General features: G+C 37.8%; 1 protein-coding gene across 5 annotated transcripts in view; it reads right to left on the reverse strand.

Moving 5' to 3' along the window:
* The window catches only part of GREB1L (GREB1 like retinoic acid receptor coactivator), a 278552-nt gene that overhangs the window by 216257 nt on the left and 36859 nt on the right, over positions 1-25436 (reverse strand). For 4 of the 5 annotated variants that reach the window (XM_039218050.1, XM_039218040.1, XM_039218034.1 and 1 more), the window contains exon 2: positions 13472-13542. The exons of the other annotated variant lie outside the window; for it this stretch is intronic. The gene's annotated coding sequence lies outside the window, so the exon portion shown is untranslated. The remainder of the gene's footprint in view (positions 1-13471; positions 13543-25436) is intronic. 5 annotated transcript variants of the gene reach the window in all.

Genomic DNA, 25436 nt, shown 5'->3' on the forward strand with positions numbered 1-25436 from the left:
ATGGAAACTAACTTGACAATAAACTATTTGTTAAAAAAAAAAAAAATAAGCAACATACACTTAAGGGCACCTGGGTGGCTCAGTAAGTTAAGCACCCAGCTTTTGGTTTCGGCTTAGGCAATGATCTTACAGTTTGTGAGTTTGAGCCCCACGTCTGGCTCTGTGCTGACAGTGCAGAGCCTGCTTTGAATTCTGTTTCTCTGCCTATCTCTCAGCCCTTCCCCCACTTCCTCTCCCTCTCCCTCTCCCTCTCTCTCTCTCTCTCTCTCTCTCTCTTTTTCTCTCTCTCTATAAATAAACTTTAAAAAACAACAACAAAAAAGCATACACTTGAGAAGTGGGCAAACTTACTCTATAGGCTATTGTGCCTCACATACTGAAGTGCTTTAAAAAACAACAACACAGGGGCGCCTGGGTGGCTTAGTCGGTTAAGCGTCTGACTTTCGCTTAGGTCATGATCTCGCGGTTCGTGGGTTCGAGCCCCGCGTCGGGCTCTGTGCTGACTGCTGGCTCAGAGCCTGGAGCCTGTTTCAGTCTGTGACTCCCTCTCTCTCTGACCCTCCCCTGCTCATGCTATCTCTCTCTCTCTCTCTCCTAGAAATAAATAAAAAACATTAAAAAAAATTAAAAAACAACACCAACAACACAAGATTATGTGAAGCAGTCATCATAAAACCAAAAACCAAAATACCACCTTTGATTTGTTTGTTTGATCCTCCTACCAACTTAGCTCAAGTATTCCTCCATCAAAAACCATATGCCTGATAATTACTTGTTGCAGAGAACTACCACAGTGGGGAAAACAGTAATACAGGTTTAGCTAATGAAGATTTGAAATACTTGACTGAGTCAGAACCAGATGCACTGGTTTGCTAGCTCAAGCCTGAACACAATAGTGGCTCACAGATGATATCTATGAAGTGGCATGCAGGAAAGGTCTATCAGTACTGCTACATCAAAAGAAGACCAAATTCTATGAGAAGCAACTGACTCAAAGGTGTTAATAATGCTCCCTCCATCCCTTTGGCAGGAGAGTTATAGGTCACAGAACTTCATAGAAATATAAACATCTTCTAACTGGTCATTTTTCCACAGTCTCCATAATAATTCATCCATCCATAATGAAAAGAAAGAGGTGAAAGGCATTTCAGTTCTTTTAAGAGGAACTCTGAAGTCCCAGTAAGTATTTCTTACAAATTGTACAATCAAACAGGTTCAGATGAAAAGCAAAGATGCTGAATTTAATAGACATGCAAATATCAAGAATTTTACTTAGGCTGATTTCTTTACAGTAAGGTCTAAACTCACAAAACCCCTTTGTAAGGACAATAGGGCAGGAAGTGGCAAAGTCATAATCAGTGACCTCAGATCTTTTTGAAGTGCAAAGAAGCAGTCACAGCCTACAGGGTAAAACTAACATTACACCTTCAAATCAGTAAGTGAAGAGACAAAATCATTAACAGCTAACTTATTCTTTAGTGACAATTTCAAAATCAATTAGAAAGCCCCTGAAAAATATAATATTTATGCTTAATCCTTTTATTTTCAATAAATTTCAGAATTAAAAAAACTCCCACAGAACAGTAATTTCCATTGGAAACCTTTTTTTCTACTTTTAGTTTAATTCTGAGAGATAATTTAGTGGTTTCTGTGCAAGTCTAATACATGACAATACCTGCACTAGAGGTGAGAATGCAGCATGAAAACACTTCAAGTTTTACCTTCAAGGTATCCACGTGATGATCTAGACTTCAAGAACACACTGCATTGAAAAAGGCTTGGCAACACAGATTAAAAGTGATCATTAAAACCCTGTGAATACAAAACTCCCATCTCTTTGAAAAAGCCTAACATTACAATTCATTCCAAAGACTTTCTTTGTGTGGTGAGGTGTGTTTCTTAGGATCTACTACCCTCTTTTCCCAGAAGTATTTGTGTATCTTAGATCTTAGTCTGTTTTTCCTTAGTTTCAACAGACTTACACCCACATAAGGAGGAGAGGTGAAAAGAAGAACAAGAAAAGAGAAGGAAGAAAGTAAAGGCCATCAATGCTCACTTTAATATGCCAGAGTTAAGAAGTGGTTATGCTGCCAGAGTTTCTAGTCTACCACGGCATTCAGACTCTTAGCTGATCTTCTTGCAGCTTCTTTCTCTTATCTCTCCTTTTGTCTCCTCCCTTTAGCAACATTCTCCCAGCTCCAGCCTCTGTGCCACCAATGGCCACATTGCACAAAAGCAGGACAAAAATTAAATTTGGATATGCTTCAACAGTCTAAATAGACAATTGAAGCCAACTGGCCATTTTAAAGATTTGGTAACTGGTTTGAGCCATGCTAAATAAGTATTCTAAATTAGTAACTGCTCATTTAACAAATTTGAAAAGAAGATGTGTTGTTGTCTTCTAATCAGGTATAACAACCACCCATAAAACACTGAGAGGATTTAACTAAAACCAGGTAATCAAACTATGTTCCATGAGTCATTCCTAGGCTTCCAGTAGGAAAAGTGACCATAGGAGACCTAATTAATATTTCAGTTCTACCACTTCTAGGCTCTCTCTTAAAAAAATGTCACCAGTGCCTGGGGTTCTAGAACATGAAAAGAGTTCAGATACCTCCATTACTTTCAATTTATTAGCCTAAAGTTCTTTGTGAACAATGTAGATTCAGATAACATTTGCTAAAAGGGGTGGTTGGACTCACAGGGAGAGGCTGCTATGAACTAAAACATCTGTGTCAAAAGACAGCCTCTTGAAGGTTAATTCTGCAGGCTTCCCTTCCAGGACACCAGCACCTCAAGTAAAGCTGCCAAGGATGTGCTTCCTCCTATTAAGTTCTACAAAGCAAACTAAATAACCTTTTGTCACCATCACTCCAACAATGTACATAGATAAGGGAGGTCAAAATTCCTTTAAGAACCAATAAAATAAATGGAAATTTATCTCAATTACACTAAATGATTCCTATACAATCCATAAGCACATTTACATTTTCCTTTCCAAATAGCATTCTGCCAGATATCACTCTCTTAATACTAACAACATGGACAGCATCATGTATACTGAGCTAAATGCAGGCTCTCCATTCCAAACATAAAAACAACACAGGAAAAACGCAAGCATCCTTTAGGCATACATTAGACTTGACTAGATCTTGGGTAACCCTTACAGTGCCAGCAGGGCCTCCCTGAAAATAAGCTAGAGAATAATTTTCTAAGAGCAAGAGCCTAATTGTAGGATAATGTGGTAACATGACCTTATTCAAATAGGTAGCCTTCTTCCTCCCTACTCGTGGATGGTGTGTGTTGGGATGAGGGGTAGTATTTCAAGGAAAAAGAGCAGAAAGGGGAAAAAATAGGATAACAGCAAGAACACAGTGAAAATAGCACATGAAAGAAGTTTTTTCCACACCAGTTTTGTATAATGTCTGGCATGTAGGTGAACATACCAGTTGAAAACATGTTCCATTCTTTCTGCTTATTTTATAGAACAAAACAATGTAATTACATCAAAGCATCTGCAAAGATAAAATCTAGGGAGTTTTCAAAAACAGTGAATGTTTGGAGAGGGGGAAGGGAAGAGGACAAGGTAACAGAAGTTAGAGCAGGATAAAATAGTTACAAAACTGGCTTTTGAACAAAAGAAAATAGGAGCATAAAATATTTATAAGCATCTTCATTCATACTATTTCTTCTAAATCAATTAAAACATTGGCTTATGATGGATTTATACCACAGTGAAACTCTTGACAACTTCAAAATCAACTTCATGTTTGGGTTCCATTCTTTCAGGTGATGAATAGTGGGAAATCAGTGAAGGAATGTCACTTGAAGTCAGTCATTTATCATGAACCAAAATGGCTAAGTGCCCCATAAACTGCAATGATCCATTTCCTATTAGCATCACACAACAGAAGGCAGCCTCATCTGCATTAACAAGTTTTATGACCTCCGTAGGCAAAGAGGCTAATGTTAGGAAATGGGTTATTTTTGTTCTGTTATAAATGTTCATTATTATACCATAAAAAATTCTTTAAGGATATAAACTACTGATTGATTCATTAAGGAATTCTTTAAGAAGGTTTTCCCCATCTTAGGCTTTTTTTTTTTTTCTTAATTTAATCTTGGTATCTTGGCATAGTAGTTTCACTCTTTTTGATCAAGCTCTAGCTAGTTTTCTATATGTAACACACACTTATTTTCCCATAATGTCAAGTATCATGATTGACTAGAATTAAAATAACTTCCCCCTCCCCCCAAAATTTAGGTGACAATTTTTCAGTGTTCCAAGTTTCAAAATATAAATATGCCTTTTGAATTTGGGCAAAAAAATCCCAAGAAAAGGCATGAAAAAGGTATGTCTTGATTTGAAGCTAAATAAAATTGTTAAAGCACTTACGTTCAATATATTTCCCACAAAATACACTCTGTTTAAATATGTTAGTGGGTCATATCCAGTACTCATGTGACTACCAACACTCTTGACTATAAATGTGGCCAGGAACGTACAACAAATGGTATCTCTTTCAACCAGAAAGAAAAAAGAAAAAGGAAACCCAAATGGCAAGATGAGAAAAGCAACTGAGGAGAAATAGGTACCATATAAAAAGATTACAAAAACAGGGATATTTACTAGGATACTATTCTTCTATAATTTTTTAAAGCGTCTTCTTTTGCAATGAATCACTAAAAATACAGAAGGACTCAAACATTTATCTAATATACTATTTTAGCTTAATTTGAAACTACAGAATATAGTTTAAAATGTACACTGCATGTTTACATATTTTGGAAGACTCTAGCCTTTTTTTTCTGAAGAAACATCAACAAATTTGGAAAACAAGTATATGGCAAATTATTCTTAATTGTTTATATTCAATTATGAGCACCCATGAAAACAGATGTTTCATAAAGTCACAAATTCCCAGAAAAGACAAAGTAGAATTAGACATGGTCCATGTCCTCAAGGAGCTTACATTTTGTTTCGAAGAATAGGATACATTCATAAATATACATCCATAAATAAGAAAAATAAAATCAACCCTAAGTGAGTTGCTAGAAAAGAAGTACATACTACAGGACTTTTCAAGTATCAGGACTAAAAAATACGCTTTTGACTCATTAGAGAGTATTTTAGGAAATGAGAAAGAGAGAAAGAACGAGCCATGAACTAGGGTTACAAGGAAGAATTCATGGAAGGGAACAACTTAAGCTTGGCCTTGAAGAATAAGCAATTTAGTGTACCAATAATTTAAACATTCTTTTCACAAAATAATCTCCTAGAATATCCAGGTTCCCCGATAAGTATTGTCCCAAATTGAATGTATGGCTCTGAGTCCCCCAACAACAGCAAGTCTTTCATACTTGGACTTTTAACCTCTCCATTTCCTGAAATTCTCCCTGGCTGCCTATTCACCAAATGATGACCATCATTGTTTTCCTTTCTCCTTTGAAATCACTAATAACCCTCAAGTCAGATGATCCCACCCACCAAGAACTAGGGGATCCTGCAGAGTGAGGGCTGAATGTTTATGACCTTATTTATGCCAAGTAGATTTTAATCATCAGAAACTTTCCTCAAGCTTTGCTAGAATCCTCCATAAGAATAAACTGAAACAAAATGAAAAGTTACAAGGTGCGTGCAAAAGGGTACGAAAGAATCTTTGTAGTTCTTCCAAGCTCTGAAGATCTGGGGATAGGTATTAAAGTGTTATTCAAATTCTTAAACATAACCACACTCTACTCTAGTCCTCTGTCACCTTGCATGTGAATTGTCCTCTGTCCTCTTACCCTAGACTATCCCTTCCCAGTCCATTCTATAGATTCTCTCAGGAAAATCTTCTAGAACACAAGGAGGTACACAAAACATCTTTTGATTAAAAAAAAAAATCTTCAGGGGATCTCCCACTACTGAGAGTCCCACTACTGAGAGTCCAACACTAGCTGGTGATTCCCTGCCTTTTTTACCTTGAGGCACCCAGAGAAAATTCAGGAGTATTTGTGCAACACATTACAGATAACCAGAGGAGACTTCTCACCAACAAGAAGTATAAGCATCCCTAATGGCTTGAGGGGCAAGCAACATCACTGTCCACCTGTAATTCATTCCTGGCCAAGCACAGGGCCTGGGAAAATCTGGTTATCTGCTGCCTTTAACTGTATTTCTCATATTTTCTCTACAGCAGTACTTTTCAAACTTTACTGTGCATAGGGCAACCAAGACTCCTGTAAAAATGTGAATTCCAGAATTCCAGTTCCCTGAGATTCATTCAGCATTTCTAACTAGCCTCTAGGTGGGCACAGGGTATGCTAGTTTGATGAGCACACTCCAAGTAAGGAGACTGTTGCAATAGTCCTCCACGGCAGCTGTCCATTAAAATCATCTGTGAAACTTAAAAAATCTGGATGCCTCGGCTACGTTTCAGCTCAATCACAATCTTTAGGGGAGTTTTTAAAGTTCTCCTTGTGATTTTTTTACAAGTTTATTTAATTTTGTTTGTATTCTCTATAGCCAATGTGGGTCTTGAATTTACAACCCTGAGATCAAAGGTCACATGCTCTTGTAACTGAGCCAGCCAGGAGCCCCTTCTCCATGTGATCTTAATGTGCCACCAGGGTTATCTCAGCCAAACCATTCTCCCATGATTCCCTCTACTCCCTACCTTTGCCCAGGCAGTATTCTACATACAGACTGCCCCTTCTCTGCTCATAAGTTCTGCCCTTCTTGTAAGACCTGATGCCAGTCCCTCCCCCTGTGAAGCTATCTCCATCCCTGAATATTGGCTATATCCTCTCAGATCCTCTGGTGCTGCCTGTTCTATTCCTTATTCTCTGTTCTGCATTAGCAGTGGAGGGTGTGTCCCTTGAAGCTGGTGCTGTTTATTACATTTCTTATACTCCAGGCCTGGTGAGTATAAATGTTAGCTACACCTTGCTATGATGTTGAGAAGGACTTTTAGGGAAATTCAGCAAGTAACACCAAATGAGTTCTTCCAAGTCTAAAAGGAAACAAAACAAAACAAAACAAAAATGTCCTCCCAGAGCACAAGTACTTGCTCAGCCAGGAAGGGATATTTTCAGGACATGACCATGTCTGCCAAACAGGTGCAGAGATCTAGCTCCTCTTGGTTAAGAAAAGCAAACTCTCTACCCAGTCACTAATTCGCTTTTAGGAAAGGGCAAAAAGGAAGAAAGAAGTCAGAACCCAGGGTCATGACCTTTAGGGTAAGATGTAGAGAGGCTCAAATAACAAGCCATTCCCCACCACACGGAAGAATTCTCTGGGCATGATGGTCATAGGAGCTCATTCAAATTTGGGAATGAATGGACTAGGTCCTCCAATTTAACTAATTCTCTAACCACCCCATTTTACAATATAAAAGGCTCCTAGTGCCATAAATATACTGGAAAAGAAGGGAAATTGTCAATATAGCTGTTTCCAAAACCTGAGCTCATGAAATGCTTGGTTAACAGAATAGCTAGGTTGTAACATCAATCTTTTAGTCAGAAAAAAATGTTAAATATGAAATCAGAATATTAAAAAAAAAAAAAACTTGTAGAAGATTTATAGTGGTCTGAATGAATCACAGAAGGCATACCCAAGGAAATCCATCACAATTTCCAACTAAGAAAATTTTAAATTGGGAAATGTAGAGTCATTGATGGACAGAATTGATCTCTGAAATCAAATAAGCCTGATTCAAATCCTAGCTCTTTCCATTCACTCTGTGTCCTCGGGCAAATTATTTTACCTTTGTAGGGCTCAGTTTTCTTTCTGTCTGTGAAATGGGGATCATAATGGCAATTTATGTATCTATTTTAAATGATAAATGTAGCTTCTCTAACAATGTATACAACAAAATAAATGCCAAAAATGTTAAATTTGGTTTTAATCTGTTCAATTACACTTTTACTATAAGACCTATGTCATATAATGGTAATATTAGAGTAACCTAGTTAGACCCTACCAAGCCACACATTTTTTCTTGAACTTAAATACACATTTTTAATGCCTCAATGTTTCTGCAAACTATGCCTTTTGCCTAGAATCAGCCCTCCTAACTTCTTTTCCCCATCCTCTGACAAAATAATAATAATAATTATTATTATTATTACTATTATTATTATTTTGTTTTTAAGTCTCATTTTCCATGCTACCTCCCCTTCCCTGGGTGTTTTCTCTGGTACCTCTACCACCAGAGGCTGTCTTTTGAGCTTCTAGAACACTTTGTATGAACCTGTACCGGAGCACACATCACACCATGAATTGCGAACACTTGTGTTTCTTTCTCTCATCTGTGAACTTCTAGAGCAGTGCTGTCCAATGTGATAGCCAATAGCCTCATATGCCCCTATTAATGTTTAAATTAATCAAAAATAAATAAAAATTAAAATTTAGTTCCTCTGTCTCATAAGGCACATTTCAGGTGTTTCAGAGGCACATATGGCTACTCTTGTACTGGACCACACAAAATATTGTCATTATCACAGAATGTTCTATTGAATTGCACAGTTCAATCTCTAGGGGCAGGGACCATGTCTTATTCATTCCTAGAGCCTAGCATTCACTAAAGTGTTTATAAATGAATGAAAATGTAGACTAATTCAGGCATGTTTATACATACTCTTTTGGCTGAATTGAGAAAGATGAATTATTCATTATTGTTTAAACCTACAAGAGAAAATACATACAAAATGCCCAGCATGAAGGTCATCACAAGGCAGGCAGTGAATAAAAGGTACTTAATCATATGAGCAAATTGGTTGAGAAGTCCTACTCCCTACCTTCCAATAATTCCTAATTATTCTGCCAGAATACCTTTAAAGAGATTTTAATCTAAAGAATTCACGACAATGGTTAAATGGTCAGTCCTATTTGGTCACTTGGTTGCATCTTACTTGCCTGCTCTTGCCAAGTCTATTTTTTCTGTAATCTCAGAACCAGAGGATATCCCTCCCATGTGAGAGCATGAAAATCTGCTCTGCAGTATCTCTGATAGACTCCGTCAAGGTGAGAGGCATGGCCAACAAAAAAACTATTTCTGGGGTGCCTGGGTGGCTTAGTAGGTTAAGCGGCCGACTTCAGCTCAGGTCATGATCTCACGGTTCATGAGTTCAACTCTGTGCTGGCAGCTCAGAGCCTGGAGTCTGCTTTGGATTCTGTGTCTCCCTCTCTCTTTGCCCCTTCCCTACACATGCTCTGTCTCTGTCTTTCAAAAATAAAAAAAAGTTTTAAAAAAACATTAAAAAATTAAAAAACAAACAAACAAACAATATTTCTCCTTAGGCCAAATCAGAGCTGCAAAACCACTCCCTCTATGGATCCTGCCTTCTCCTCAATGACTTCCCTGGCTCCTCTTTGTTGTTCCCCCATCCTGAGCAAAGATTGTTGAGATGCCCAATTACTAAACTGCCCCTGTGTCATGATGCCACCCAATCCAGTGCTGGTCACCTCTTCCCCAGCCCCTTCTAGAATCATTCCACACAAGTCTAAACCCTATAAAAAGATCTTTCTCTTCCTGGATAGCAATAGTCCTACTGCTGTGATCTCTCCTTTGCTGCATCAAGTTACTAAATCTATGATTACAGTAGCATTCCCATGGTCTTTCCCTATGACCAAACTTTAGGTCCTCTTCTGTAACAACATTCATTTCACTCCACAAAATTTTCCATAGCAGAAAGTAAGAGAATGTCTTTGGCTCTGATTTTTTATTTAAAAAAAAAACAGGTTTCTCAATTCAGCCATAAAAAGGAATGAAATATTGATACATGCTCCACATGGATGAACTTTGAAAACGTTATTCTCAGTGAAAGAACCCAGATACAAAAAGTTACAGACCATATAATTCCATTTATATAAAGTGCCCAGAATAGGTAAATCCAAAAGATAGAAGATAAGAGAGGCTGGTAGGAGGCAGGAATAGAGAGTGACTACTAATGGGTATGGAGTTTCTTTTTGGGGTGATGAAAATGTTCTGGAATTACACTGTGGCAATGATTGTACAACTTCGTGAATATACGAAAGGCCACTGAAAAGATGAATTTTATGGCATGTAAATTATATCTCAATTTAAAAAGAACTAAAGTTAGTACTTTTGACTGGGATTAGTTTTCTATATAAGTTTTAGAGCCATCAGGGGAAAGCCTCTTAAAGGAAGTTCATTAAACTGCTTTGGAGACAGTTATTTATTGATCCCAGTGGCATCTAACAAGGTTTCCTAAGGAAATCATTCTACCTTGTCTATATTCTAATCACACCTAAAGTTTGTTTTCTTCTCATTCTGTTGCTTCCACTGTGTCTTTTAAAATTTTGCCATAAAACTATCCTGGCAGAAATGCAAATCAAAACCGCAATGAGATATAACCTCATACCTGTTAGGATGGCTAATATAAAAAATGCGAGAAACAAACAAGTGTTGGCAAGGATGTGGAGAAAAAGGAACCCTTGTGCACTGTTGGCAGAAATATAAACTGGTGCAGCCACTGTGGAAAACAGTATGGAGGTTCCTCAAAGCATTAAAAATAGAACTATCCTTCAATCTAGTCATTGGTCTACTAGGTATTTACCCAAAAAATACCAAACACCAATTCACAGGGATACATGCACCCCTGTGTTTATAGGAGCATTATTTGCAATAGCCAAATTATGGAAGCAGCCCAAGTGCCCATTGATAGATGAATGGATAAAGAAGAGTGATATATATATATATATATATATATATATATATATAATGGAATATTATTCAGTCATAAAAAGAATGAAATCCTGCCATTTGCAATGACATGTATGGAGCTAGAAGGTATAATACTAAGTGAAATGTCAGTTAGAGAAAGGCAAATACCATATGATTTCACTCATATATGAAATTTAAGAAACAAAACAAATGAGAAAAGTTAAAAAAGAAAAAGAAAAAGAGAGAAACAAACCAAGAGACAGACCCTTAATTATAGAAAACAAACTGATAGTTACCAGAGGGGAAGGAGGAGGGGGAGATGGTGAAACAGATGATGGGGATTAAAGAATACACTAATCCTGGTGAGCACTGAGCAATGTATAGAGTTGTTGAATTACTGTTGGTACACCTGAAGCTAATATAACACTGCATGTTAACTATAGAATTAAAATGAAAAATTTAATTTAAAAAATCTACCCAGCAGATAACTTAACTCTTCAAATGTTGCTCCACAGTTAAAAACCAATGTACAAATATAGCTTCTCTGGTCCACTTGTCTCCACTGTACCAAAAAACACGTATCTCAAGATGGTAATGGGCATAAGAAAGTTAAACAGGGATGCTTAGAAGCTACTGGTAATGGAGCAGAGCTAATGGTGCCAAACAGGACATAATATGATTCTATGCAATGGGGTAATCCAATTTCAACTGGAATTAGAAATAGAAAATGGTACTTCTCTCAAAAAGGGCTTAAAACACCTCTCTTACTGCCACAGTGCACAAGCACAGTCATCTCACAGGAAAAAAAAAAAAAAAAAGGATCTAACCATGAGACCACTGAAAGGAGAAAGGCACAGAATGGCAGCACCATTAACTGATAATACGGACAACCAGCACCGGGCAAAGCATTTTTATGCAAAGGAACGACTTTTATAGAAATCTAGTATAGACAAATAGTTTTTGAGACTGCTGTAAGGAAATCAGTAAAAAAAATAAAGACTTTCCGACTTTTCTATGGTTTGTAATTAAGACTCTCAAATAGCAGATAACCCCACACAAGAAAGCTTGAAAGTCAGTGATGTGGAATGCAAAGAGGTTCGACCCAGATCATGACACAGAATGTTCTCTGGCTAGTCAGTAAGGGCTGCCACCAGCTTCAGAGAAGAGAAATCGAAAATAACATCAAAATCTATCCTGGGTAACTTATAGTTCATATTACAAAAACATTTAGAGTAAACCATGTAGACCGGTGATTCTCACTTCACAGTGTGGGTTCTGTTATTCTCAACAAATTTCAGACTTTGGGTGTCATTACATAAAGATGTCTGCACACATGAGGTGTGGTTGTTGTTTCAGTGCCCCCAGAAATTCCATAATCAACCCCTCACCCCAAAAGTAGTCTATACTTAATTTATTCTCTTTCTTAAGGTTTTAGTCCCCAGTGAGATGCAGGAATTCAGTTTTACAAGGGAAGCCTAAGGAACCAGCTTCTTCACCTGCTTCACAGTTTTGTGTCATGTTCATTGATTCAGCATGTTGTTTAATACAAAACCATCATATTCACAGCATCTTCAAATAACATGGGTTCCTCCCTTCTTCCCTTCTTTAGAAATATAAAGAAATAAACAAAGACTAAAAGCGCTATGGGCTCTCACCCCATATTCATTCATCCAGTATACACTGAGTGCCTAGTATTGCACCAGATGGTGGGAACACAAAAGAGAAAAAGCATTTACTCTGGAATGGTGAAACAGATATATGCCCCCCAGGGAAATACCTCAAATGTCCCTAAAATGGGGGTAACAGTATGTCAGAAAAGGCTTCACCACAGAGTAACACTGGAGATGAACTGAGTCAGGCTTTCCTCAGGCAAACAGATCTGTGAGAGTAGGGGCAGAGAGCTCTTTCCAGGGCAAGCAGAGGGAACAGTGTGTACAAAGTCATTGAGACATGAAAATGCTTGGGTTTCAAGAACAATGGGGGCAAATCCTCAGTATAGCTAGGGCATAGCCTGGGGGGTAGGAGAAGACATGAAACAGGGCCAGATTATGATGTATGATCACCTGGCTGAAGAACAGGATAGAATATTAAGCTAAAATTCACTTTTAGTGACAATGAGTGATAGAACTCATTGAGAGAATAAATTGTTTGGCTGGAAAAAAATCCTACAACAGGACAGATGTTGCTCATTATAAAGCACTCTGAAAAGGGAAAGCTTCTTTATATGAATGGTAGCTATAAGTGTTGATTTATACAGATTTGCTAAGCATTGCATGCCTTGAGCCTAGTAAAGCTACACCATAAACTTGAGATGTTCTATTTTAACTGGATTTTCTTTGGCAAAAAAAAAAAAAAAGAATCCAAATCACAATTTAGCAAGAGAAACAGGGTCATCTGCCCAGTAGTTAAGAATTAGATAAACACATAAGCTATAACTTTTTTTTTTTTTTTCTAGGAGAGAGAGAGAGAGAGAGACAGCATGAGCAGGGGAGGGTCAGAGAGAGAGGGAGTCACAGACTCTGAAACAGGCTCCAGGCTCTGAGCTGGCAGTCAGCACAGAGCCCGACGGGGGGCTCGAACCCACGAACCGCGAGATCATGACCTAAGCGAAAGTCGGACGCTCAACCGACTAAGCCACCCAGGCGCCCCAAGCTATAACTTTTTTAAGTAACAACATTTACATTAGATAAATGTGATATCAAGGTAAAACAAACTGAGTGGCTTAAATATGAAAAGACAATGTATACATTTCATACAAAATACAAGCAACTTATGTGAAAAATGAAGGCTAAAAAACTTACTTTATCCTTGAAAGGAGTAAGGGACTACCATTAGCATTCATGAAAGCTGCCTCACTTCTTTTTGGCTATATCTGGAAGGTAATTAAAACAATGCACTTGGTAGTTGAATGAAGAAGTAGGACAGGAAACCAGGCGCTCATGCTACTATATTTTCCACAGAAATACTCCAAAGTCAAAGCTCATTTTACCTTTTGCATTTCCTGGAAGCCAAGTAGCAGCATATGCATTTGTCAGCAATCCCAGACAGGGCAATAAGTCACTAGTAAACATTTACAACCCATCTGTTTCAGTCACTGTAGTCAGGGAACTATTGGTTCTGTATATAGTAGCTCTGATACAGCCCCTTTTGTGTTTTCTAAAAATACTATTCATTCTCAACAGGAAAACTTTCATACCCACGTAATTCTAGAGGCAATTAGTAGCAACCGAGAATATAGCCCATTGCTATGGTAATGGCATACCACCACAAACTATCACCTGTGGACAAATATATACAACTTTGACTTAATCACCAAGATAAAGCAGAAAATAAACCAGGTTATCATAGAGACTGTACTTTTATTACGCAGATAAACATGGATTGTTCCCCTTCCTGTTCTAAGTCAAGGACAAGACTAAATGCAAAGTAAATTGGAATCAACCTGCACAAAATAATTATGTAAGCCAGTATCAGCAAAATGGTAATTTACATTGTATTCAAATAGGCACATGTATTTTTTTTTTAATAGGTATGTGTATTAAGGTCAAGACTAAAAAGCGTATTTTGCTGAAGCTCCCTCTGGTGAATCTTTATCATTATAGTTCAGGGTAACTGAAGGAAAAGGAAATGGCAGTTTCCTTTAAGTTAATCAGCGTCCCCTCAATGTACACTGGGGTAGCTCAATCTCTGACCCAAGGGTGTGATGCACAATCTTCATCATCTTCTCCTCAGCCCTGAGACAGTGAACAAGAAAGGGAAAAAAGTAGGCAGTCTTACAAAATTCTACATTTGTTTCAATTCCTTAATTAAGAAGAAGTCACCAGGAACTAAGTCTACACAGATCAATTAAAGTGACTCCCTCTCTAAGTGATAACATGAATAATTTCTAAAGCCACAGCAAGCCTCTTTAATAAGGAGCTATCCCCAAACTTCCCACCAGGAATAGACTTGGAAATGGGAAGTCAGAGAAGAAAGGGACCCATGTCCAGTGCCCCCTGAAGAAGGAAAAATGACAAGGTGGGAATGAGTCCTTCTATTTGAGAAGCAGGACTCTTTTCTGTTGTATCCTGGACTTGCTGTTCTCATGCTACCACATGGCCCCCAACATCCTCATTACACCAGTGTCGGGACACATGGTACATGGGTATATGTGTTTTCATCAAAGGCCGGGTTGCCACAATGACCTCTGCTCCATTACAGATAAGCTGAGTTTTACTCTCAGTGTCCTCATTTGAAAGTGGGATAGTAATACCTACCTCACATAGGTTACTGTGAGGAATAACAGCATAAATCACTTTATATAAAGCACTGCCTCAAGTGTTATTAATGAGTATAACAATGCCTTGGGACATTTTGTTGTCACCTTATTAGCATTAAACATTATCAATATCCTAGAGTATATACTACAAAGTTAAACAGAATATTTCTGCATCCCTCCATTATTTTTAATGGCTTTTAAAAAACTGCATACAGCTTATTATTGTTCACTTACATAAGCGCTATAATATTTACTGGCCAAAAAGCTGGCTCTTAACTACTATCCAAAGTTCTATTTTACAACGTAATTCTCTCTGCTAAAGTCAAGATAGGTAAAAAGCCACCCAGAGCATGCCAGGAAAGTACAGTAAAGCTGCTTTTCTTAAATATAACTTCCCACATATCCTCACAGTTCACCTAAAAATTGAACCTATACTAAAGCTAAAAGAGCATTTTTAGATCAGCTCTCAAAATTCTCCTATATATGCTCAGAGACAAACTATGAAAACAATAATAATTCCAATTAATACGAAATACAGCCTTTTCCTTTTTATTTGTTGTTGCAAAGGAAAAATAATCCCATTGGCATTTTCCAAAACTGAGCTTAACACCACTCATTAATATGCAGTGCTGAGTGGTTAGCTCAGAGGAGTTTACTTGGTCCAAAAGCAGCAATATGGCCACAGCTCTACAGTAGCACAAACATGTTCACTGGAGAAATGAGGGACCTGTAGAGCTTCCATCCACAGACAAACAAACACCCATTTCCCCAAATGAAAAAAAACACCATAGGTCTTTCTTTTCTGGATAGTCTTCTTGCTCACCTAAGGGAAATATTCATTTGGGCTATTTTCAACTAACACGACCCAAAATGTCTATGGAAAAAAAAAAAGGAACAACATTAAACTGGCTTTGAAGAAGTTAAAGTAATTTTAACTATTTTATATAGATAGATTTAAGTTGATTCTAATATTCTTTTCTTCTTATCACTAGGCTGCCAAACCCTATTACAGACTCTTCTTCCATTTCACTAGACTAAAAACATACCCAAATATGGACAGTAACATTTTTAAGAAAAAAAGGTTTTTTTTATTTTTGAGAAAGAAAAAGTGTCAGCAGGGGAGGGGCAGAGAGATAAGGTGACACAGAATCTGAAGCAGACTCCAGGCTCTGAGCTGTCAGCATGGAGCCCAAGGCAGGGCTCAAACCCACAAACCATGAGAACATGACATGAGCTGAAGTTGGATGACTAACCAACTGTGCCACCCAGGTGCCCCAAAAGACAGCAACTTTTAAATCTCATGCTTGGTGTAGAAATATATTCAAAGGCAGGATTTCTCTTGTTAAAGGTAAGAATGGGTGGCTCAGTCAGTTAAGCGTCTGACTTTAGCTCAGGTCATGATCTCATGGTTTGTGAGTTTGAGCCCCACATCAGGCTCTGCACTGACAGTGTGGAAACTGCATGGGATTCTCTCTCTCCCTCTCTCTCTCTCTGCCTCTGTCCCCCTCGCACACACACACACACACTTTCTCTCTCTCAAAATAGATAAATAAATAAATAAATAAATAAACAAAAAAAAAAACCTTAAGAACGAATCAAAAGGTACTTGGGTGCTACAGAGAACAAAAAATACTAGGTCTATATTTTAAATTAAAATTCATTTTTAGTAACATGTAGGAAAGATAATTTCAACAAAGAATGGATCATAGGATATGAATGTAGGACAACAGGTAGTTGCAAATATTTGGCTCATTTATTAGGAATATGTGTTTCAACTGGCAATGAACATTGTATTCTATTTTTTAAAGTTTATTTATTTATTTTGAGAGAGGGAGTGTGGAGGAGGGGCAGAGAGAGAGGGAGAGAGAGAATCCCAAGAGGGCTCTGCGCGTCAATGCAGAGCCCCATGCAGGGCTTGAACTCATGAACTGTGAGATCATGACCTGAGCTAAAATCAAGAGTCAGATACTTAACTGACTAAGCTACCCAGATGCTCCAAAAATTGTATTCTATTTTAATGAAAGACTTCCTCTCTTCCCCAAGGAGTTACTATTTAATACTTAGAGAGTGCCGATAGTGTATGCAGTAAGCAGTTCTTTAGAACAATGCATACAAGCTCTTATTCTACAATATGGTATGGGAAAAAATAGTACATATGACTAATTACTATTCTATTTCTTAAACAGAAAACTCACAGTGAAAAGTTTCATATAATTAATCTTTTAGAGGGTTGGCTTATTTATTTTTTTATTTTTAAGTAATCTCTACACCCAAGATGGGGTTCAAACTTACAACACCAAGATCAGATATTGCACACTCCACTGACTAAGCCAGCCAGGTACCCAAAGGGTCAGCTTATTTTAAAAACTATGGCACCACCAGGACTTAAAGCAGCCTACCTGAAATACTTTATCTTATACAGTGAAGACAGTAGAAAACTACATGATTAGAATCAGATTTATAAAATGCCACCTAAAAATTAGAATTAGAAGCTCTGCCCCAGTGTTAACCCTAGGTTTAATCCACTTAACAGGTTTATATTGCTCCAATGATGGAGGAACCAGGTTGATCAGAATTAAGGCCAAATCTCAAAAAAAGTTTAGGCAGAGTGGTTGAAAGGCTGATAATAGTGCTTAACAGGCTATTTGGTATCAAAGGACAGTGATAACTCTCAACTCCACAGCCCAAAATGTTAAGCAAGATTTGCCAAAAGCATTGTACTTAGACAGTTATTTAAGAACCTAATAAATCTGGATTCTAGGTTACACATCACACCCATCTGAAAATCATGGGACAAGTTACAAGCTTCTTGGAGCCTATCTCCTCATCTGAAAAATGAGGTTAATAGTACTACCACAAAGGATTGTTGTCAAGATTAAATGAGCTAGCATATGTAAAGTGCTTAGTACATACTATATTTAGTACATAAAAGAGGCTCAGTAAATACTTCTGCTACTGCTCCATTTTTACTTCTACAGCCTCAGATCTGACCAGGGGTTTAGTGTCCACTTTTCTCTGAATTCTTACGACTTATTATTTTGGAAGTCTCATTGTTTCATCTTACCCCTACCAATAATCTTAAACTGAAAATCATTAACCATACCATTTCAATTATATTGCACCTTCATCCTTCCTGCTTCGAGTCTTTTCACCCTACAGAATGAAGAATAAGCTCAATTTATGGCCTGGTCTCACCTCAAGATGTAGCACTTTTTCCTATAACCCTTGAGCATTCATTTTTTTATGTATGTATGTGTGTATGTATATACGTATTTTTATTTTTTTTAATTTTGTCTATATATATTTTTTAAATGTTTATTCATTTTTTTGAAAGAGAGAGGGGGGGAGCCGGAGAGAGAGAGAAAGAAGAGAGAAAGAGAGAGTGGGGGAGGAACAGAGAGAGGAGGGAACAGAGATTCCCAAGAGGGCTCTGTGCTGTCAGAGCCCAAAGTAGGGCTTGAACTCATGAACCATGAAATTATGACCTGAGCCAAAGTCAAATGCTTAACTGACTGAGCTACCCAGGAGGCCCTGTATGTATGTATTTTTAAGTAATCTCTTACACTCAATGTAGGGCTTGAACTCACAACCCTGAGATGAAGAGTTGCACATTCTAGTGACTGATCCATCCACTCCCCCCCCCCCCACCCCGCCACCGCTGAGCATTCACAGACCTCTGAATCAAGTCCATGGACAGGCAATCTAAACCCCTATGTGGGCATATCAGGGCAGTCCATCCTCTAAACCAGTGCCACTCAAAGTATGGTCCATGGACTGGAAGTGTTCCCTGATCAGGTAAGCACAGAATAGCAATTTGACAGAATAATTTTATATCTGTTGAATCTAATATTTAAAAATTGGAGGTTGTGCTTTGCATGTCTTTTTAAATTTCATTTTTAAGTTATTTATGCTTATTGCATTCTACAAAATTATTAATTACCCAAATTGCAAAGAAAATAAACTAGTGCTTTACCAGAGACAGTTTAAGAAGCACTGCTTCCTAGGCAACTAGGGCACAGCTAGTCCCCTACCCAAAGTGGTGAATTCGAGGTAATCTGAACACTGTGGCAACACTCAGCCATATAGAACCTACTCTATTTCAGAACAAATATAATCATCTATTTACATATATGTGCTAGTTGTAATTTTGTCTATTTGGATGTTGCTAGATGACAACTTTAATATGGCATGGAATTTAATATTGTGTGTAGCAGCATTAAGCATTATTTACAAAAGCTAAAAAGAGGAAACAACCCCAAATTCCCAACAACTGATGAATAAAGAAAATGTGGTCTATCCATACAAAATAATAGTATTAGCAATTAAAAAATGAAGTACCAATGCATACTACAATGTGGATGAAACTTGAAAACACTACGTTCAGTGAAAGAAGACAGTCACAAGAGGTCACATATTATATGATTCCATTTATCTGAAATGTCTAGATGAGGCAAATCTATAGTGACAGAATATAGATCAGTGATTACCTAGGGGCTAGGATATTTGGGGGGTGGAATGCAATTAACTGATAATGATACGGGTTTCTTCTTTCAGGTGACGAAAGTGCTCTAAAATTGATTGTGGTAAGTGATAGTTGCACAACTCTGTGGAGATACTAAAAAGCATCTCCAGACTGTACATTTTGAATGAGTGAATTTTATGGTATGTGAATTATATCTCAAAGTTTTTTTTAACTGGTCCTTGAATCAATTTGGGGGTAAAATGGGGTATGAGGAGGTGAGGGCCTGATAGCCACCATACACACAAAGGGGTAGGAAATGGAATGCCCCTCTGCCCTTGATGTTGGGTTTTCCTGGCCACCCAGGGACTGAAGAGAGGAGAGAAAAGAGAGTATGTGAAATGAGGGGGCTAGCTTTAATGTTTGAATAGTCTTTTAAAATTATCTTTGAAAGTGTTGGTAACAAGGTCCCAGTTGTCATGACCTGGTTATAGCACAAAAGAAAATGTAGGGAGAGTTATAAAAAGCATGCATTATTCCTTAGGAACTAACTTGACTTGGGCTTCCTGAAATTCTACATCTAACTCATCCATTGAGCAACAGTATCCTAAAGCCAGTTAATTTAGTCTGTGGACAGCTGATCATTTCAGAAGAAAAAAATCCCTAGACTGACTGTCCCCAGTGACCTGAGTATGTGTAAGGTACATTTCCTGGATTCTAAGAACTCGAGCCTTCTCTAGAATGTCTAGTCACTTTCCCACTTGGCCATGGGGTAAGCCATTAAAGCTAACTTAAAAATGTTTAACTAACATTTTGAGTTAAAAGAAGGTTTCTCAGCATGTATCCAGTAAAGCATAGCTGCAAATCAATGATGAGACATCCCAATACAGACCAATAAGGGTGAATACACTTTTAGAAATCTGAGGGCACCCAACCTAAAATTGGATTCTGTAAAGTTTGTATTATAAAAGCCTCCATTTTTAAAGTTTAAATAGGATGAAAACACTATGAAGTTGCTCCTACCTTTCCACAAGAGACAACAGTATTGGTTTTTTGCAAAGAATTCCTGCCTGTCTTCACTTCAACTAAGTATATCTGATTTAAAAAAAAAAAAAAAAAAAGTGTGTGCAGGGCACCTGGGTGGCTCAGTCAGTCAAGGCTCTGACTTCATCTCAAGTCATGGTCTTATGGTCTAGTCCATGGGTTCAAGCCCTGCATTGGGCTCTGTACTGACAGCTCAGAGCCTGCAGCCTGCTTCGGATTATGTGTCTCCCTCTCTCTCTCTGCCCCTCCCCTGATCATGCTCTGTCTCTCTCTGTTAAAAATAAATAAAACCTCGGGGCGCCTGGGTGGCTTATTCGATTAAGCGTTCGACTTTCGCTTAGGTCATGATCTCACGGTTCGTGGGTTCGAGCCCCCCGTCGGGCTCTGTGCTGACTGCCAGCTCAGAGCCTGGAGCCTATTTCAGAGTCTGTGTCTCCCTCTCTCTCTGACCCTCCCCTGCTCACACTGTCTCTCTCTCTCTCTCTCCTAGAAATAAATTTAAAAAATTAAAAATAAATAAATAAATAAAACCTTAAAAAAATAGGTATGTTCCACAAAATATCAGAGGCCAAAATATAGAACTTAAAAAGGAAATAGTAACAAATGGTAGGTTTGCCATACAAGAATTCTTCTGAAACATAGCCAAAAGGAATTATACAAAAAGCCAATTTTTTCTTAATTCTGAACTTATTTGTGTGTTGGTCAAAAGCAGTAGAGGCTTTCTAGGTCTTTATCCTAAGTAAAGAATTAAAAAAATGAAAAAGGAAAGGAAAAAGCTATACACATAAAGTTATTATTATTACATCATTATTTTTAACAACAGAAATCCCCTGAAACAGCCCAAGACCCCAAACACAGGGATACAGTAATTAGTACATGACATATGTACCCTATGAAGGATTATGTAACTGTAAACAATAATTATGTAACATGGAAAAATGGCTAGGATACTTTTTTATAATCACAGTGCTAAACTATGTAATAATTATAATTATGCATCAATATATAAATATACATATAAGAATGTACAAAGGCAAACAAAAAACGTACTATGAAAGTGGGATCTTCTGGGGAGGCTGGGTGGCTCAGTTAGTTAAGCACCCGACTTCGGCTCAGGTCATGATCTCACAGTTCACGGGTTCAAGCCTCGCATTGGGCTCTGTGCTGACCTCTAGCTCAGAGCCTGGGGCCTATTTCAGATTCTGTGTCTCCCTCTCTCTCTCTGACCCTCCCCTGCTCACGCTGTCTCTCTCCCTCAGAAATAAATAAAACATTTTTAAAAATTAAAAAAAAAAGAATGTGGGATCTTCTATGATATTTTGCAAGGTGAAGGGAAAAGAGCTGGGAGAAACACATTTTGTTAATTATACAATTACAATTTTGTTTTATATGTATAAATTTGTTGACATGAGAAGTGTCCATAATAAATTTTTAAGTGAACAAAGATGTATGATATGGTATGAGTAAATCATGTTTTTGTTTTTGCTGGTGAGTGTGTAATTTTTAAAGCAAATTTATATGCCATAATGTTATAATTTATATGTCATAAAATATACCCACCAATAGTTTTTAGTAAATTTATAGCGTTAAGCAACCATCACCACAATCCAGGTTTAGGACATCTCAATTACCCCCCAAAGTTCCCTATGTCTGTCTGCAGCTGATCCCTACTCCCATCCTTTCTCCTTTACCCATTGATCTGCTATCTCTGTAGACACAACTGTATTTTTGATACAAATGAAAAATAATAAAATAAATCAAATGTTTATGTATAGAAAAGTCAGAATGAACATACACCAAAATTTTATGCAGTGGTCCATTTATAGACAATATTAATTTTAAAAATTTTTAATTTTTGTAATGAAAATTTTAACCAGTTAACATCTATTGACTATAGAGAAGGGTTTTGGTTTTGACTTCTGGGTTGTTGTTTTTTTTAATATTTTTATTTATTTTGGAGGGAGGGAAGAGAGAGAGAGAGAGAGAGAGAGAGAACATGTGGGGGAGGGGCAGAGAGAGAGAGTGAGACACAGAATTCGAAGCAGAATCCAGGCTCTGAGCTTTCAGCACAGAAGCTGATGCAGGGCTCAAACTCACAAACCATGAGATCATGACCTAAGCTAAAGTCGGAGGCTTAGCCAACTGAGCCATCCAGGCATCCCTGATTACTGTTTTAAAAGGATATATGAGAATTTCACAGAACTATGGTAGATTGTGCGAATGCACTTACTTTAACTTCCTACCAAAATCTAACTAAAAGTATTGTACAGGGCTTTTTAAAGGCATGAATTTTTAAGGACAAAAGAGAACATAAGCAAAGAATCACCAACACAATTTTCAAACTGGAGAGCATGGATAGCAGATGACCTCACAGCACTGAGAAGGTTGAATCCCAAGTTAAGTTTAGAAACAATCAGTTTACACAGTAAACCACATATCTCCCCCAAAGGCACCGCCACATTAGGTTTCAGATATGAGGATAAAGGTGAGGGCAGAAACAGGAAGATTAACTGGAATTCTCTTTTGAGAATCAGATAAATCCCCAGATCCTTTCCCCAAGTCCAAGTGGACAACTATATCTCCCTGATTCTGCAGAAAGCTAGACATGCACAACTGAAAGTGGGCACACCACTCACGAACAGGGAAATTAGGTGAATATTGTGTATACTGAAGGCAGAGTCCACCTACTTCCAAACCTCTTCTCCAACTCAGCTTCTAGAAAGATGGTAACCAGTCCTATACCATCAAGGGAGGACGTCAGAAGATTTCACTCTGGAGAATCTAACCAGTCCAAGACAAAGACTTCACATAAGTGAAGCTTTTCTTAGTGAAATGGCCCATAGGTATCAAGTCTCACCATGGGATCACGGCTTCTTATCATCTTTATGGGACACCGCTCTTAAATAAGAGCAGGCAGCCAGGATCACCAAACAACTGGAGAACATCTCAAACACAGACTATAGGGATCAAAACAGACACACAAAAAGCAACTTGGAGAAATAGACTCTGCAGGGAGAAAAAAGTGTTTAACATTCATTTCATAAATATATTCAGAGATAGAATACATGTATAAAATAACAAACAGTTATAAAAACATATATTTTACCCAAATTAGTTCAAAACTTATGTCCACACAAAAAAACCTGCACACAAATGTTTATAGCAGTTTTATTCATAATTGCCAAAACTAGAAGCAACCAAGATGTTCTTCAAAAGCTGAATGGATAAGCTGTGCTACATCCACACAATGGAATATTTATTCAATGAAAAGAGAAAAAAGCTATCAATACATGGAGGAAACATAAATGCATATTGCTAAATGAAAGAAGCCAGTTTGAAAAGACTTCCTAACATATGATTCCAACTATACAATATTCGGGAAAAGGCAAAACTATACAGACAGTAAAAAGGTCAGTGGTTGCCAGTGGTTTGTGGGAAGGAAAGATGAGTAAGTGGAACACAGGACATTTTTAGGGGGAGTCAGGCTATTTTGTAGAATATGGTAATGGTAGATGCATGACATTAAACATTTGTTAAAATCCATAGAACTGTGGCTTCTACTTTGGGGAGCCACTGAGGACCAGCAGCCAGGGCTCTGCACTACCTTGCTACCCTATGGCCATGGGCCTTAACAAGGTGACTAAGAATGTGAGCAAGCGGAGGCACAGCCACCGGCCCAGGCACCTCACCAAGCACATCAAGTTTGTGTGGGACATAATCCAAGAGGTGCACAGCTTTGCCCCATAAAAGCGAGCAGTGAGCCATGGAGCTGCTCAAGATCTCTAAGGACAAGTGCACTCTCAAGTTCAACAAGAAAAGGATGGGAACACACATCCATGCCAAGAGGTAGAGGAGCTGAGCAATGTCCTGGCAGCAATGAGGAAAGCAGCAGCCAAGAAGGACAGAACCCCTACCCTCTGTATGTAATAAAGCCCTTTTGGGAATTGAAAAAAAAATCCATAGAACTATAAGACACCATGAATCATACTGTAAACTATGAACTTCAGTTAATGATAAGGTATCAATATTTTTTCATCAATTGTAACAAATATACTCCACTAATACAAGATGTTAATAGTAAGAGAAACTACAGGAAAGCATACAGAGGCATATCTGTGGACCCTCTGTAATTTCTGCTCTATTTTTCTATAAACCTAAAGCTGCTCTAAAAAATAGTTTGTTATCTAAAACAAAATAACCAATAAAGTACTCTTTTAAAAATTTAAATTAAAGACAATAACAAGAGATGAAGAAGGGCACTACATAATAATTACAGGGTCCATCCATCAGGAAGAACTAACTATCATAAATGTCTATGCACCGAATATGGGAGCACCTAAATATCTAAAACAATTAATCACAAACAGAAACAAGCTTATAGATGAGAATGTGCTAATAGTAGGGGACTTTAATACTCCGCTTACAACAATGGATAGGTCAACCAGACAGAAAATCACTAAAGAAATAATGGACTTGAAAGACACATTGGACCAGATGGATCTAACAGATATATTTAGAACTTTACATCCTGAGGCCAGGGAATTTACTTTCTTCTCAACTGCGCATGGCACATTCTCCAAGATAGATCACATACTGGGACATAAAGCAGCCCTCAATAAATATAAAAGAATTCAGATCATACTATGCACACTGTAAGATCATAATGCTTTGAAACTTGAAATCAATCACAGGAAGAAGTCTGGAAAACCTCCAAAAACATGGAGGTTAAAGAACACCCTACTAAAGAATGGATGGGCCAATCAGGCAATTAGGGATGAAATTAAAAAATATATGGGAACAAACGAAAATGAAAACACAACAATCCAAAATCTATGGGATGCAGCAAAGGCAGTCCTAAGACGAAGGTACATTGCTCTCCAGGCCTATTTCAAGAGATTAGAAAAAGCACAAGTCCAAAATCTAACAGCTCACCTAAAGGAACTAGAGGCAGAGCAACAAGAACGCCCTAAACCCAGTAGAAGAAGAGAAATAGTAAAAATTAGAG

Source organism: Hyaena hyaena, unplaced genomic scaffold (assembly GCF_003009895.1).
Source record: "Hyaena hyaena isolate Hyena2069 unplaced genomic scaffold, ASM300989v1 scaffold_14, whole genome shotgun sequence".
NCBI classification, from domain to species: Eukaryota; Metazoa; Chordata; class Mammalia; order Carnivora; family Hyaenidae; genus Hyaena; species Hyaena hyaena.